General features: G+C 46.4%; 1 protein-coding gene across 1 annotated transcript in view; it reads left to right on the top strand.

The window, feature by feature from the left end:
• Positions 1-5,902: 5,902 nt before the first annotated feature.
• Positions 5,903-17,587, top strand: part of kcnj6 (potassium inwardly rectifying channel subfamily J member 6) — a 141,327-nt gene continuing 129,642 nt past the window's right edge. The window contains exon 1 of the mRNA XM_038801495.1: positions 5,903-6,233. The gene's annotated coding sequence lies outside the window, so the exon portion shown is untranslated. The remainder of the gene's footprint in view (positions 6,234-17,587) is intronic.

The following is a 17,587-nucleotide window of genomic DNA, read 5'->3' as shown; positions in this document are numbered from 1 at the left end:
CCGGCAGGCCAAGGGGCCGGACACCAGAGGTGGATGCAGCAGCCCATGTGCAGGGCCCTGCCCCACACCCTGAGGACCCGGCCACCCATCAGGCCAGGGAGGGTCGCAGAGGGGGTGGGGCCGGCAACAGCCCAAGGTGTAGAGGCGTTGCTAATCTTTCAAACAGATGATGGGCAGCATGTGCCACAGGAGACTCCGTCTCAACAAGGGGATGGTGCAGCACTGTGCTATGTCCTCCCAGACTTGGCACCATGTGGAGGTGAAGGATACTCGCTCCCGATGGCTGTCAAGGTCACCGCAGCTCTGAATTTCTAAAGCTCAGGGTCATTTCAGGGTTCGAGCGGGGAATTGTGTGGCATCCCATGAGCTGCAGCCCACAAGTGCAGACGTAAAGTCACGGATGCCCTGTTTGCCCGGAAAGAAAACCATAAAAAGGTTGACGTGGACCAGATCCAACAAGATGCCTAGGCAACAGGATTGTCCACCATCAACGGATTTCCCCAGGTCCAGGGGGTAATAGATGGCATACATGTCACCTTGTGCTCACAAGGTCATCAGGGAGTGCCCTACATCAACAGGAAGGGGTTCCACCCCCTGAACATCCAGCTCATGTGCGACCACCACATGAAAATCATGCACGTGTGGGCCCGCTTCCCAGGGAGTCTGCATGATAGCTACATTCTGGAGCAGTCAGACATCCCCAACCTCTTCAAGAGTCACCGCAGGATGGTCGGTTAACTCTTGGGGGATAAGGGGTACCCGCTGAGGACCTGGCTAATGACGCCAGTAGGGAGGGCAGTGACCGATGCGGAGACCCGATACAATGAGACCCAAGCAACCACCTGATCTGTCATTGAGAGACACATCAGATTCCTCAAATGCAGTTCCGATGCCACAACCACTCTGGTGTTGCACAGCAGTACATCCTCACCCACTTCAACTATGACCCTTCATCTGTCATTCCTCCTCTCCCCAACCCCATCTCTTCCGCCCCCCAGAAGGAGGAGTCCAGGACCTCCATGTCCGGGGAGATGGGACATGGGATTGGTGCTTGGCCCGCTGAGCAGAATAAACTGCCATAGGCGTCATATTGATTGGGGTCAACAAATTTGAATCGGTAACAAAAGTGTCCCCAACTACCTTACACTCCCGATGGTGCTGCCCCACTCTCCCCACCCCTTCCCCCACCCTTTCCCCCACAAATGCACCCTCCCCCTTACACTCTATTTTCCCCTCCCGCACCCTCTCAATGATCCCAACATGCTTAGCCTTCCACGCTCTACCACTGCATCTAGGTGTGTCCCCAGGATGCACATTGGATGTGGAGGTAGCCAGTTGCTTGCTACGTCCCGTGGTCTTTGATGCTCCTGTCGGACGTGGTGGCACATGCCCCACTGTGCCTAAATAGAGTGAACGTGGAAAGGATGTTTCCACTAGTAGAAGAAACTAGAACATGAAGGCACAGCCTCAGACTGAAGGGACGATCCTCTAAATCAGAAATGAGGAGGGTTTTCTTCAGCCAGAGTGTGGTGAATCTGTGGAACTCTTTGCCGGAGAAAGCTATGGAGGCCAAGTCACTGAGTGTCTTTAAGACAGAGATAGATAGGATCTTAATTCGAACAAAGAACAAAGTACAAAGAACAAAGAACAAAGAGCAAAGAACAAAGAACAATACTGCACAGGAACAGGCCCCTCGCCCCTCCAAGCCTGTACCAGTCATGTTATCACCCTTGGCAAAAACCCTCAGCACTTCCTAGTGCTGTATCCCTCTATACCCATCCTATCCATGTGCTTGTCAAGATGCCTTTGAACACGTCATGTATCTGCTTCCACAACCTCCCCTGGCAACGTGTTCCAGGCACTCACCACCCTCTGTATAAAAAACCTGCATCGCACATCTCCTCTAAACTTTGCCCTACAGATCTTAAACCTATGGCCCCAAGTGACGGACCCCTCCACCCTGGGAAAGAGTGTGCCTGCCCATCCACTCTATCCATGCCCCTCATAATCTTGTAAACCTCAATCAGGTCACCCCACAACCTCCGTCGTTCTACTGAAAACAGTCCGGGTTTATTCAGCCTCTCTGCATAGATAACACCCTCCAGACCAGGTAACATCCTGATAAACCTCCTCTGCACCCTCTCCAAAGCCTCCACATTCTCTGGCAGTGTGGTGACCAAAATTGTGTGCAATATTCCATGTGCGGCCTTACCAAGGTTCTATATAATTGCAGCATAACTTGCCAGTTTTTATACTCGATGCCCCATTCAATGAAGGCAAGCATTCCGTATGCTTTCTTGATTAATAAGGGGATCAGGTCTTCTGGGGAGAAGGGAGGAGAATGGGGATCAGAAACATATCAGCCATGATTAAATGGTGGAGCAGACTCAGTGGGCCAAAAGGCCTCATTCTGCTCCTATGTCTTATGGTGCCACACTGACTGCGAGACGTGCCGTTGTCAAGGAGGGTGGAATGCAGGGGAGCTGGTGGCCGCTGTTCCCACTCATAGGATGGCTCTGGGTCGATACCCAGTGCCCCCTCCTCCTAGTCAGTGCCCTGAGGCAACTGGGGTTCACCTCGGGATAGAGGGGCAGCTGGATCGATCTCCAGCTGCCCCTGCGTCATCTGGCTCTGCCAGCCCTGGCGGCTCCCCAATGTCTGCAGCACAGCGTCAACGCCCTCAGTGATGCTCCTGAGTGACTGGGATATGCTCTGCAGCACCTTGGCAATGCCCGTCTGAAACTGGGACATGCTACGCAGTGTCCCGGCTATACCCACCTGAGACTGGGACATGCTCTGCAGCACCTTGGCAATGCCCGTCTGAAACTGGGACATGCTCCGCAGTGTCCCGGCTATACCCACCTGAGACTGGTACATGCTCTGCAGTGTCTCGGCTATACCCACCTGAGACTGGGACATGCTCTGCAGCACCTTGGCAATGCCCGCCTAAGACTGGGACATGTTCCGCAGCGTCTCGGCTATACCCACCACTGGCACATGCCCCACAGTGCTCATCGAGCTCTCCTCCGAGTTGTTTTCTTGGGAGGCGGGGTTAGGGGGGAAACCACCTCGGGTGGGCCAGCACCTTCAGCTGGAGTGAGGGTGGTGATGGTCTGGAATGCACTGTCTGGGAGGGTGATAGAGGCAGTTTGCCTCGCATCCTTTATAAACTACCTGGATGAATATTTGGCACGTCTTCACATTCAAGGCTATGGGCCAAGTGCTGGCCAATTGGATTAGGTAGGTAGGTCAGGTGTTTTTCATGTGTCGGTGCAGACTTGATGGGCTGAAGGGCCTCTTCTACACTGTAATATTCTGTGATTCCCCGATTCTGTGAATGCCGTTCAAGGAAGGAACTTGTCGTCACTTGTCTACACGTAACCCTTGTTCCATGCTATGTGGATAATTTTTATTGCCTTCAAGGCACCCAAGAATAGCTTTGCTCGGTGTTCACTGAGAGAACAGCTGCTGTGGGATATTTTATATTTACCCAAACAGCAGACAATGCATTAAATAATAACCAGGAGACAAGAACAGGCTGCCTAATAATACAGCAGCCCCTCACCCAGTGGAGCAGTTCAAGTCAATGTCCTCACCACTGCCTTCTCAAGGGCAATCAGTGACTGCAACAAATTCTGGCCTTGCCAACATTGCCCATGAGAGTGCAAACCTCCTGAAGCTCAGATATGTTGAAAGAACTGATCCTCTGCTTGTAGCCTCTTTTTTGGGGGGGTCTAACTTCCTTCCAGCTGGATCTCTGTGCCCATGTCCTCTGCCCTGAGGAGGGCCATGTGGCTGAAGAGAGGGCAGTGGCTGCAGCACCTCCTGCTGGCTGCTATTGGTGTCACTTTTGCACCTGACCCTCAGAGGCAGATGGCAGAGCTGCATAAGCTGCTGCAATGCCATGGTGAAGACTGGCAGCAGGAAGGTCCTGAGGGTGGGTTAAAGGACCTCATTATTGTCTCCTTAACAATCGCAACAACCTCTTGACTGCTTGCCCAGCAAATCCAAGGAGATTCCCGGATCATTTTCAATGCCACCCTGGAGAAGGCAGGAAGACAGTGGGTTGACATTGGGATCCCAAACCAACATCAATTTCTGTGAATTTCCCATCCCATTCACTTCTGAAACTGCCTCCAACTGCCTCGCGTCAATATTCAGGCCCTGCGTGGACCTTGAGGTTGAAATGCAAGGTGATTCATGGGCAGAGCTTTCCCAGTCTCGTGAGGATGTATCACACACACTGGGCACTCATTATAAATGGTGACCTGGGGTGGCACAGTGCTTAGCATTGATGCCAACAGCGCTGAGGACCAGGGTTCAAATCCCGGCCCTGGGTCACTCTCCGTGTGGAGTTTGCATATTCTCCCCATGTCTGTGTGGGTTTCACCCCCACAACCCAAAGATGTGCAGCGTAGGTGGATTGGCCATGCTAAATTTCCCCTCAATTGGGAAAACAAAATGGGGAACTCTGAATTTATAAAAATAAATAAATAATTGGTGACCTTACCTGTGACTTTCCAAAGCTGTTTGCTTTTTGTGAGCACTCAGCTGATCATTAGGGTCAGAAACCTTATACCCAATATTTGGACGCAATGCCGCTTGACAAGTCAACTGTGCCCATTAGCTCCATTTTCTGCAAAGTAGCGAACCTGATTGGATGTTGATTTTTGTTCAGTGAAAGGTTAAACTGGAGTTGGCGCACACAGATTCAGATGTTGTGATCTGGGTGACACTGCCTGCAAAGATGATGAAAGTAGATTCAATCGTAACTTTCAAAATGTAATTGCTCACAGATTTAAAAATGTTCGCAGCAGGGAACAGGCACTAATTAGACAGCTCTTTCACAGCGCTAATATAAATGTGATGGGCCAAATGGCCTCCCTCTATGGTGCACAGGTCAACAGGCTTGACTTTTATCTTCGACCAGAAGCGTACAACGACCACAAGCCAAGCATGGGATTGTTTTTGCAAGCGTTTACAGAGCCCACAACAATGAGATGGGGGGAGGGGGGGGGGGCCTTAAATCAGAGTGAGACCATTCAGAGGTAGCATCAGGAAACTGGTGGAATTCTGGAATTCTCACCAACTCTCACCGAACCCCCCCCCCCCCCCCCCCCCCCCCCTACACCCGGAAACAAAATTTAATTCTGTTGAGATTGGATGTTGAACTGAAATTTTACAAACTAAGACTGACAGAGTTTTAATCGTGAAATCGCTTAAACAGCCAAGCCAAGGAGTCGAGATTCAGATCAACCGCGATCCAATTGGTGGCATGATGGCGCAGTGGTTAGCACTGCTGCCTCATGGCGCCGAGGACCTGGGTTCGAGCCCAGCTCCGGATCACTGTCCGTGTGGAGTTTGCACATTCTCCCTGTGTCCACGTGGGTCTCACACCCTCAACCCAAAGATGTGCAGGGTAGGTGAATTGGCCACGCTAAATTGCCCTTTCATTGGAAAAATAAAATAACCATGATCTAATGGAGAGGTAGATTGGACAGGCGATGTGGAATGGTCCACTCCTGCTTTGTTTATTTATTCACTTTATGGGCAAGCTAGACAAGGATTTGTTGCCCATCTCTCATTGCCCTTGAGAAGGTGATGGTGAGCTGCCATGCGGAACCCCTACAGTCCACGTGGTGCAGACCCCACCGACAGTGCTGTCAGGGAGGGACAGTGCAAGGGATATATTTCCCAGTCAGGGTGGTTGAATGGCTTGACGTGAACACTGCGTTACAGCTATGTAAAAAGAAAAACCATTCAATATTTGGAAATGGGAGCGAGCCTCTCACAAAATGTCTTTCCCCTTTAAGAAAACGGTCATAAAATTGAAACACTTTCCCCTCCCCATCTGCCGGCTTTCTTAGCAATCTGGAGATCACTTTCTCCTGTGTTCCAGCACAGGGCGCTGTGCTCAGTCATTTTCCGCAGGTTGCTTTGTTCACTGGTTCAATGTTCATGTCCATGTTCAACTCTGAAGAATTCATTTAATCCACGGTTTTGGTGACGTTTCCTTCACGTGGACATTTGGGAGCTGTTTTTTTTGGTCTCTTTCATTTCTTTTCCGTTTGATGTTGGATCCCCAGCGTCCCCCCTCCTCCCTTGTACCAAGACAGAATCTGCATCGATTCCTCCCCCCTTTGCCCAACTCTTGTGGTTGGCAATGGTGAAGGGGCATCTCGCATCTGCCCCTCAACACCCTGGACTGTGATGTGAATGCCCCCGATTTTTTGGTGAGTCCTTTAACCTTTTCTCAAACTCCGGACCAAGTGTGTGTTTGTTCGTGTGTGTGTGTGTGTTTTAATAGAGAGAGCGCGCGAAAGGGGCGAGGGGGTGAGAGGAAGGGAGAAAGCGGCATTATTAGAATGGGCAAAATGCTCGCTGAGATATCTATTCTTGCATTGCACTGCAGTCAGTTTACCTGCGGTGTCTCGGTGATGTTTTATCGTGTGTTGGAGGGGATTAGGATGAATAGAGAACACAGCAGATCAATACATAATTAAATTAGAGAGGGTGGGGGGCAGGAAAATAAGTTCCACAATTTATATGTTGTGCTATTTGGATGCCAGGGTCCATTGTACGTTTAAGTGTCGATTCAGGATAGAAGAGGAGCATAGTGGGAGGGACATTTGTAATATTTAGTTAAAAGGCGGAGGCTATTAATTTTTTCCCTCTGAAACGCTATTGGATTGTGTCAACTACCATTCTTAAATACAGTCCAGAGCAGCAGTGTTAAGCCCAGGTTACAGATGGGGGTGGGTGGGTTTGGGGGGTGGGGGGGAGTTATTAATTCTAACGCGGGTGCATGAATGTGCGGGGAGAATATGGGAGAGTTTAATGTATGCAGACAGAGGGTGATGGAAGTATTGTCAGATCTCCTGCTCACGGAGAGCTTCCCATTTCTGGCCAGGCTGCTTGGTGTCTCCATGGCTACAGTGTCGGCATCAGCACCGAGGACAGCGCTTTCTGCTCAGCAACAGCGGATGGTGGGAGGGGAGGGGGAGAGAGTGGGGGGGGCGGGGGGGGGGGAGGTAACTGAACGGGTCAGTTTCAGTCCCGGGGGGAGGGGTTGAATTGAGCCCTGGAGCGCTGCCAGGGAGATGTATCCAATCGATAAAGCAATTGCTACCCAAAACATTGAAAGTTTCTCTCAGCTGTGTCCCTGAAGCCTTCATTGTAAACTTCACTGAAAATTCCCAACCAGCGACAACAGCAACCCCGGAACCCCAGTAAAAAACGCCGTTTTCCAAATAGATTGCCATTTTAAAAAGGGTTGGGGGGGGGGGGGTTGTGAATTAATTGCCCATAAAATGGGATTTCTCTTTTTCTGACAATCTCCAAGACGATGCTGCTTCTTGTGTTACATTTGACAGCAAGCGTGGCCAAGTCCCATTAGTTTAACAATTACAGTGTGTGTGTGGGGTGGGGCGGGGGGGGATCTACCCCGAATGGGTGAGGCTTGTGGATAGATGCCCCTTCGGATGGGGGGTTTGGGGAAGTTGCTGCAGGAAGCACGGGTTATGCACATTATTTTTTTTTAAATGATCCATGCAGCTTTGCAAATGCTCCTTTTGCCTAAAAGAAAACAGGGAACCCGAGCTGAATGACTGGCTTTCTCCAATTGTCCAAAAGCTAATTCCTGACGGTTTCTGGGGTGTGGCAGTTCCTGAAGTGGACAAGGGGGCTGCTGACCTCTTTAAACGTAAAGAATCAAAGCCATCGATGTGTGACGGCTGAATAGACAGGCAGAGAGTGGCGGAGTGGCAGCTCACTGGGCTGAAATCGGACCTTGTGAGGAATTACATAACACACGAGAAACATGGTGGTGTATTTGGACAACGCCCACTCACTTTTACATTCAGTGTGTAGAGATGAAAGCGGTGATGTTCCTCCATCGCCAGCTTCGTTATAACGGCTGACACGTCTGTCCCAATTTGTCCCACGGCACAATTAAAAAAAAATCAATTCTAGGCAGAAATAACTTTTGGTCGAAATTAGTATGGTTGGAGAGACTACCAGTCACTAGAAAAAAAAGGCATTATTTATAGACCGGAATTGATCATTTTGGAGTTTTATAAGCCAGTCCCTTCTTTAGCCTGCTTGTAAACGTGCAGACTGGTAACAGGGAAGGTGTGTAAGGAAGAGTAGAAGACAAAGGTAAAGGAGTTCCTCAGGGTAGTGCCCTAGGGCCAACCATTTTCAGCTGCTTCATCAATGACCTCCCTTCCATCATAAGGTCAGAAGTGGGGATGTTTGCGGATGGCCGCACACTGTTCAGCACCATTCAGGACTCCTCAGATAATGAAGCAGTCCATGTCCAAATGTAGCAAGACCTGGCAATATCCAGGCTTGGGCTGACAAGTGGCAAGTTGCCTTTGCGCCACACAAGCGTCAGATAATAACCATCTCCTACAAGAGAGGATCTAACCATTGCCCTTGACATTCAATGGCATTAGCATCGCTGAATCCCCCACAATCAACATCCTCGGGGTTACCACTGATCAGAAACTGAACTGGACTAGCCATATTAATACTGTGGCTACCAGGGCAGGTCAAAGGTGAGGAATCCTACAGTGTGTAACTCACCTCCTGACTCCCCGAAGCCCGTCAACCATCTACAAGGCACAAGTCAGGAATATAATGGAATACTCTCCACTTGCCTGGATGTGTGCAGCTCCAACAACACTCAAGAAGCTCAACACCCATCCAGGACAAAGCAGCCCGCTTGATTGCTCGCTCTTCCACAAACATTCAAACCCTCCACCACTGACGAACAGTGGCAGCCGTGTGTACCATTTACAAGATGCACTGTAGTAACTCAACAATGTTCCTGAGGCAGCACCTTCCAAATCCACGACCACCAGCATCTAGAAGGACAAGAGCAGCAGATAACTGGGAACCCCACCACCTGGAGGTTCCCGTCCAAATCACTCACCACCCTGACTTGGAAATATATCACCGCTCCTTCACTGTCACTGGGACAACATCCTGGAACTCCCTCCCTAACAGCACAGTGGGCTTACCTACATCTGAAGGACTGCAGCGGTTCAAGGCGGCAACTCACCACCACCTTCTGAAGGGCAACTAGAGACAGGGAATATATGAAGGCCTGATCAGTGCCGACCACATCCCTTAAATTCATTTTTTAAAAGGGTAGGGTTCAACAGCTTCAGATCATGAATTCTGTCCACTATTTTCAACCACACCCCCAAATCCATTGCCATTTTATATCTAATTCACATGTTTTTGCCTTCAAATTGTCCCTGCCCTTTTTCTACTGCTAATATTCTGCTATTCTGCTTGCAGACATTGCTGACCTTTATTCCACTATTAACACCTACTTTAATCTTTAATGCTATCTTTACAAATGCTTGTTTTCCATTACATCTTTGTCATTTAATCTCTCCCACCTCCAACCTGATCCCTGGCCTTCCATTTTGCTTCCACTTGCCCCTCTGCCCTTTATGACAGCATAAAAGACATCACATTTCTACCCTTCCCCGGTTCTGATAAAGGGTGAAAACGTTGGGGGCAATTCTCCGAGCCCCGCGCCGGCCGGAGAATCGCCACAACCGCGCCATGACACCCCAATGCCGGTGTGCAATTCTCCGAGGTGCGGAGAATCGGCGCCATTTGCGCCGGTGCGGTTGGCCGCCATTCACCCCTGGTCGCTACCGGCAGAAACTCTGCGCGAACGGTCGGGGGTCGGCCTGTGGGGGGAGGCCTCCGATAGCGTCTGGCCTGCGATCGGAGCCCACCAATCGGCGGGCCGGCCTCTCCCCCCTGGGTCTACCTTCCTGCGCGGCCGGCCCCTGAACACCAACGCCATGTTGAGTTGGGGCCGGTGCGCTAAAGAAGTCCCCCGCGCATGCACAGGTTGGCGCGGCCCAACTGCGCATGCGCGGGTTGGCGCGGCGCCCATTTGGCACCGTGAAGGGAGGCTAGAGCGATGTGAACCATTCCAGCATCGTGCTGGCCTCCTGTGGGGGCCAGAATCAGTCATCCCCGTGCCCGTTTCGCGCAGTCGTGAAATGTGACAGCGTTCACGGCGGCGCGAACACTTGGGCTCCATTTGGGAGAATCGCCCCCCATAACTCCCTCCACAGATGCTGCCAGATTTCCAGCATTTTTTCTTTCTGTTTTAGATGAGTCAGGATGGGAGGAAACTCTTGAGAAGTATAAACAACAGCATTTTGTTCTGTAAATCCAATGTACTTTCATAATGAACCCATACAGATGTTTACATTGGGGAAGTTTTGGACGAACTTAAAAGAGCTCATTAAGCTTGAATTCAAACTCAATCGACTAGACTTAGACGATATAGATTTGAAACTTGGCTGCCTCTCGAAAAACTGCAGATTCGAGTATAAATTAACCGCATTATTCCCAAAAGCATCTCATCTCCAGGTCTGTACTTGCACTCAGTCACAAAAAAGAAACTCAACTTGAATGCTGCTTTAATTGTTCTTAAGCAAGCTGAGCAGTTTCAATTTGAATGCACATTTCTTAACTTTGCCTTTGACACTTGGGAATTTTTGCAGTTCTGAAAACTGAAATTATTTTTATTGTTTTTTTTGGCATGATCGTTGCAGCTAAATCTGACTGCTGTTTGCTTTTCCACTTCCCATTTGTCAAATCCCCAATTGCATGATTGCCAGACAACACCACAAATGTGTTCTCAGAAACATCTGCATATTTTTGGATGAACGTTCTTGAGGAAATGCTTCACAGCTCCAGGGTCGTAGGTTTGATTCCCGACTTGGGTCACTGTCCGTGTGGAGTCTGCATGGTCTCCCCGTGTCTGCATGGGTCGCATCGGGTGCTCCGATTTCCTTCCACAATTCCCGAAAGACGTGCTGTTAGGCAATTTGGACATTCTGAATTCTCTCTCGGTGTACCCAAACAGGCGCCAGAAGGTGGCGACTAGGGCTTTTCACAGTAACTTCATTGTAATCCTACTTGTGAAAAATGAAATGAAAAAAATGACAATAAAGATTATAAAATAGTAGGGACCCAGAGCAGAGATGTGCTCATTAACTGGCTCTAATATGTCAATTTGCCATTATTAGTACAATAGAGCGTGCTATTCTGGAGGTTGAGGGTCATGTAAATGCAAATTACACTTCATCTGACCTCTCAGTGACCTGGAAGCAGCCAGTGTTGACAGTGGTAGCAAAGGTAAACAGATCTTTCATCTCCTGTCAGTGACATATCACACCGAGCAAGCACAAAGTTCACCAAAATAATTGCTCTGCATCAAAAAAGGGAAAGAACACGATTTGGAGTGGTAACGTCTCTTATTTTCAAAGTCAACATTTAACTGTCTACATCCATAATTGGGCATATGGTCTAAATCCTGAAGAACATGGATCTGTACTCTGCCTTAACACTATCATTTTTCTTCCTCTTCCCCCTACTTAATGTCATCTCAACTCATCTGTTGCATTTAGAGATTTCCTGTATGGATTGGAACCACAAGGACTGAGCGGGGCAAGACGTTTATGGCGGGAGGTGTTCATAATGTGTAGCAATGTGCTATAAAGAGCCACCTGCTGAAGGATTCATCTCTGTTCCACAATAAGGAAAGACGAGAGCAAAACATTTTTCAGCACAGCTGTTTTGCAAAAAACACTGCGTTGTCAAGTGGAGTAATTGGACTAAATTTATTTCTGACATATTACACGGATTCCAAATTTTACAAACTTATCTCAGTGGCAGTTCACTCATCAGAGGGGCTGTGGGTTTGAGTCTCACTGCAGGATCTTTGAGCAGACAACCTATGCCAACATTTCAGTGCAGTACTGAAGGCGTGATGCACATTTGGAGGAGTCATCCCGTCCAATGTAACATTAAACCATGTCCCCATCTTCCCTTCCAGATGGATATAAAATATTCCACAACATTATTTTTAAGAAGAGCGGAGAGTTCTTCTGTTGTTTTGACAACTATTTATCCATCGACGGGTATCTTTAAATCAGGTTATATGGTCATTATTAAATTGCTGCTTGTGGAAGCTTGTGTGCACAAAGATGTTGGTGCATTTCCTAAATCATGACAGTGCCCCCATTTCAAAAAGCATGTTATTAGCTCTAAAGCGCATTGAGGTGTCTTGAGGTTTCAAAAGGTTGTCATATAAATGGCAGTCTTCCTCCTAATTATTCTTTCACAGTATGTGGGCGTCATTGGCTAGGCCAATGTTTATTGACCTTCTCTAATTGCCCTTGAGAAGGTGGCGGTGAGCTTCCATCTTGAACCACTGCAGTCCATCTGGTGTAGGTGCACCCACGGTGCTGTTAGAAATGAAGCTGCAGGATTCTGGACCCTAAGATTATCATAGATTATCATAGAATTTACAGTGCAGAAGGAGGCCATTCGGCCCATCGAATCTGCACCGGCTCTTGGAAAGAGCACCCTACCCAAGGTCAACACCTCCACCCTATCCCTATAACCCAGTAACCCCACCCAACACTAAGGGCAATTTTGGACACTAAGGCCAATTTATCATGGCCAATCCACCTAACCTGCACATCTTTGTGACTGTGGGAGGAAACCGGAGCACCCGGAGGAAACCCACGCACACACAGGGAGGATGTGCAGACTCCGCACAGACAGTGACCCAAGCCGGAATCGAACCTGGGACCCTGGAGCTGTGAAGCAATTGTGCTATCCACAATGCTATGCTTTAGTTTAGGTCTAGCACATGCAGTATTCTCAGTGGCAATATTAAGCTGCGCTTTTTGCCAGATGTTAACATTTCATGACCTTATTTGAAGAACAGGAATTCTCCTGATTGCCTGGCTAACATTGCGCCGTGTTAAACGATATCACCAAAACATATTAACATAAAATTTGCTTCATTGTTATTTATAGGGTGGTGTTGGCACAGAATGGATGGCAGGTTTCCTTACATAAAAAATAATGTACAGTATGAACCACTATAAAATGTTTTCATGACAGAAAAAGGCACTATATAAATGCAAGAATTTTTGTTCTTGTTGTTGTTTTGGAATCAGGTTTTTACTGGATTATCATTACACTTTACACCATTCCCATTATTTAGTTTCTTTCTCTGAGAAAATCAGTGGATAATATCAATGAACCTCATACCTGAGACTCCAGAGTATGATTTCCATTTAAACTTTTTTTTCTCTACGTTTAAAAATATTGTCTAAATATATTTTGTGAAATTAGCATTGACATTGCCTACAAAGCAACCATCACTTCCCCAATGCATTTGAGGTGTTTTCAAAGATTTCCTTTCAATAGAGTGCTATATATAGCAAGTCGTCCTTTTGTTTTTTACTATGCTGCTTTCTATCCTGTCTCTCAAGGTTTAACAATAGCATTATTAGGCACCTAATGAAAGCACTTCACATGTGCTGCTGCTTTTATCGCTGTTACAATTTCACCTCCACCACCACACCATCATTTTTATGAAGAGCGTACAATGCATGGAACAAGCAATTCATATCAATTTTATTTTAAACATTGGACTGGTCGGTGTGTTATGCTACGTGATAGTAATATCTTGTTACTCTTTTGCTTACTTCCAGAATGGTCTGATGGTTGTTGTTCAGTAAAACAGTCAGTCTTCAAATTAAGCAAATAACATTTATTGAATAACAAATATAAATATCTATGAGTTTGTTCATTCTTCTGCAACGATAACTGAAGATTAGATAAATAAGAATAAGTATATATAATGATTAACTACACTTGCCAACTAAGCTATATCTCTAACATTCTGTTCACCCGTCACTCCTGATACGAAGAGGCCAGAATCTCCTCTGAGTGTAGTCTATATACACAGATCTGGTCCTACGATCTAGTGGTTTCTAGCACTGTTATACAGATGTTAACCCCTTACATACCAGCAGATATCCAGATCATTACATCCCCCTTTTTTAACATATCTATGCGACAGAGAAAATTTTACAACAAATTAAGTATAAATCATGCGATGTATATCTGTACAAGCAAAACGTGAGTAACGACTATACATAATAATACAGTATTTTATATGTTCAGTCTGTTAGGTTTTCTTTGTCGTCGTATCAATCTTCTTAACTGACGAGGTGGTGAATCTGAAACTTTGACAATCTTGTGCATGTCATCTGATTTTCTGGTATGAAAAAAAAATGAAAATCGCTTTATTGTCACGAGTAGGCTTCAATGAAGTTGCTTTGAAAAGCCCCTAGTTGCCACATTCCGGCGCCTGTCCGGGGAGGCTGGTATGGGAATCGAACCGTGTTGCTGGCCTGCTTGGTCTGCTTTAAAAGCCAGCGATTTAGCCCAGTGATTTTCACGTGATTTTCTTCTAGAATGTCGGACCGAAGATATTGTGCAATAACAATTTGGTCTAGTCTCAATAATAGACATTAACTATTGTTAAATTTGATTGTATGTTACGGTATTGAGGACATCGCCCCTTCGGCCACCCATGTTGTAGATGGTGCATGGCGCTCTGAAGTGTAGCGTCCTTCTTCATCTCTGACTTGATTAATTGCACTTTTTCATCTGATGCAGGAAAGTTCTCCGCTCGGAGTTGAGCCTGAGCTTCTCCATCTCGTATGAATTCCATTGGTGTGCTATCTGTTGCAATGGAACGTGATAAAGTGTCTGCAATTGTTAGCTCTTTCCCAGGTGTATAAATTGAAACCATACCTTCGTAATTTCATCATTATTCACTGAAGTCTGGGTGTCATATCGTTTCGATTTTTGTCAATGATGTGGACCGACGGCCTGTGATCCGTTTCAACGGTGAAGGTTGGGAGTCCATAGACATAATCATGAAATTTGAGTATTCCTGTCAATAGACCTAGACATTCCTTCTCTATTTGTGATATCTGCATTCTGTTGCTGTCATTGCTCTTGAAGCATATGCTACAGATATCCAATCAGAATGTTCATCTTGTAAGAGAACTGTGCCTATCCCATCGTGACTTGCACCAGTGGATTTTTTAGTTGCTCTTTTCGGATCGAAGAAAGCGAGTATCGGTGCAGTTATAAGTTGTGATTTGAGATCTGTCCATTCTTTCTGATGACTCTGCGTCCACTCATAAATAGTAGATTTTCTGATTAGATTTCTCAATGCAGTTGTTCTTGCTGACAAGTTGGAGATAAACTTGCCAAGAAAATTGACGAAGTCCAAAAATCTAAGAACAGCTTTCCTGCCTTCTGGAATTTTCATGTTCTGTATTGCTGCTATCTTTGTATCATCAGGTCTGACACCTTGATGAGAAATGGTATCTCCCAAGAATTTCAATGAAGACAGTGCAAATGTGCACTTTGCTTGATTCAGTTTGAGTCCAAACTTGTTGATGCATTTGAATACTTGGTTTAAATGATGAATGTGTTCTTCCCTGGCTGTGGACCAAATGATGATGTCATCAACGTACAACCTCACACCTTTGATTCTTTTTGTCATTTGCTCTATGATCCTGTGGAATATCTCAGATGCTGGTATGATACCAAACGGCATACGGTGATCATCAAATTTACTTAACATTACGTCGAATTTGGCTTTGTCTTGACCTTCAGAGAATTGAAATGAATTAGATATTTCAATTGCATGCTGTTCTGCCATTGATATAAGCAATGCAATTTTTTTAGCATCAGTTGCGGTAGTTAAATCAGGAGCTTCTAAGTAGATTTGAAATTGTTGCTTAAACAGTTTCCAATTAGAGTTTAGATTACTGGTTGTCTTGAGGTGATGTGGAGCTTGTGTGTGGTCCATCAAGGTGGTTTTCTGCGAAGGATCCATTTGCTGCGATGCTTCTCCAGTTGAATAGTTGCTACTAATTTCTTCTTTTCTTTATCTTCCTAATCTACCTAGCTAGTCTTATTTGAAGCCAAAATCTGGTACCATGTTATATTATGTGACAGTAATATCTTGTTACTCTTTTGCTTACTTCCAGAATGGTCTAATGGTTGTAGTTCAGTAAAACTATCAGTCTTCAAATTAAGCAAATAACATTTATTGGATAGTGAATATAAATATTCAACAACAATAATGGAAGATTAATGGTTGACTAGACCTACTCACTAAGCTGACACTCACTCCTGATACAAAGAGATTGGAATCTCCTCTGAATGTAGTTTATATACATAGATCTGGTGCTGCCATCTGAAATGAAAATGAAAATGAAAATCGCTTATTGTCACGAGTAGGCTTCAATGAAGTTACTGTGAAAAGCCCCTAGTCGCCACATTCCGGTGCCTGTCCGGGGAGGCTGGTACGGGAATCGAACCGTGCTGCTGGCCTGCTTGGTCTGCTTTATAAGCCAGCGATTTAGCCTTGTGAGCTAAACCAGCTCCTGGTTGCCGGAACCAATTTATCACCCTGAGGAACGTAACGGAATAATGGTGGATAAGGCTACCCGGAATGCCGGGCGCGAATGAATACGCCCTATCTTCATTACAGGACTCAGAACGCGCAGGCGCCACTATGCCCCGCCCCCGGAAGTCGCCTCTCTGTGCGGAGCACGCGCGGTGCTGCTCCGGTAAACCAACCACCATCTAGTGGTTGTCGAGCACTATTATACAGATTATACACTATTATACACCCTTACATACCAGCAGATATTCAGATCACCACACACTGTTAAGTAAAAGGTAATACAGGACAGTAACTGAATCGACAATTTTTCTTTTAAGAATTTACAGTATAGAAGGAGGTCATTCGGCCCATTGAATCTGCACTGGCCCTTGGAAAGAGCACCCTACTTAAACTCACGCCTCTACCCTATCCCCATAACCCAGTAACCCCACCTAACCTTTTGGACCCGAAGGGGCAATTTAGCATGGCCAATCCACCTAACCTGCACATCTTTGGACTGTGGAAGGAAACTGGAGGAAACCCACGCAGACACAGGGAGAAAGTGCAAACTCAACACAGTCACCCGAGGCTGGAATTGAACCCGGGATCCTGGAGCTGCGAGCCAGCAGTGCTAACCACTGTGCCACCGTGCCCCCTGTTCACCCCCCCCCCCATGTTCCTGTCATGAACCTCCTGTCATGAAAGTTCTAATGAGCTTTATGAAAAATCCATATTTAAACCTTGCAGCTCACCCAAACCAGTCTGATCAATTACTCAGTGTGAAACAGTTATTGCCTTATTATTATTAATACTGTTATTAAAAAAGTTGCCACGTATCATTAAAATAATGTTTATGAGGCCACTCAGAAATGTCATGGTGACAGTGTTATCTCCCAGCTCCCTCCCATGATAACAAATAGTGTCGCTCGTGCCTCGCACTTCCAGTTTACAGAAGAGAATGATTAATTTGTGTAATAATGCTAAATATTAGAAAATTCATTGCTTGGGGGAAAGTCCACGATTATAGAATGGAAAGTGTGTGCACATTCTCAGCACTGCAATGCCTACTCAGCACAAAGCAAAATCACTACTTCGAAGGTGAAAATGGATATTTTGATAGTTTATATCAACAACATCAATAACATGCATTTATAAAGCATTTCTAACATGGTGAAACATCCTAATAAACTGCACAGGAGCATTTAAACAAAAATTAAATACTGGGCCTCATAATTGGGCAGTGTGTTAGCACAGTGGTTAGCACTGTTG

Source organism: Scyliorhinus canicula, chromosome 7, assembly GCF_902713615.1.
Source record: "Scyliorhinus canicula chromosome 7, sScyCan1.1, whole genome shotgun sequence".
Classification (NCBI taxonomy): domain Eukaryota; kingdom Metazoa; phylum Chordata; class Chondrichthyes; order Carcharhiniformes; family Scyliorhinidae; genus Scyliorhinus; species Scyliorhinus canicula.
Note: the sequence above shows the minus strand (reverse complement) of the source record. Positions and strands in the feature narration are given on the sequence as shown.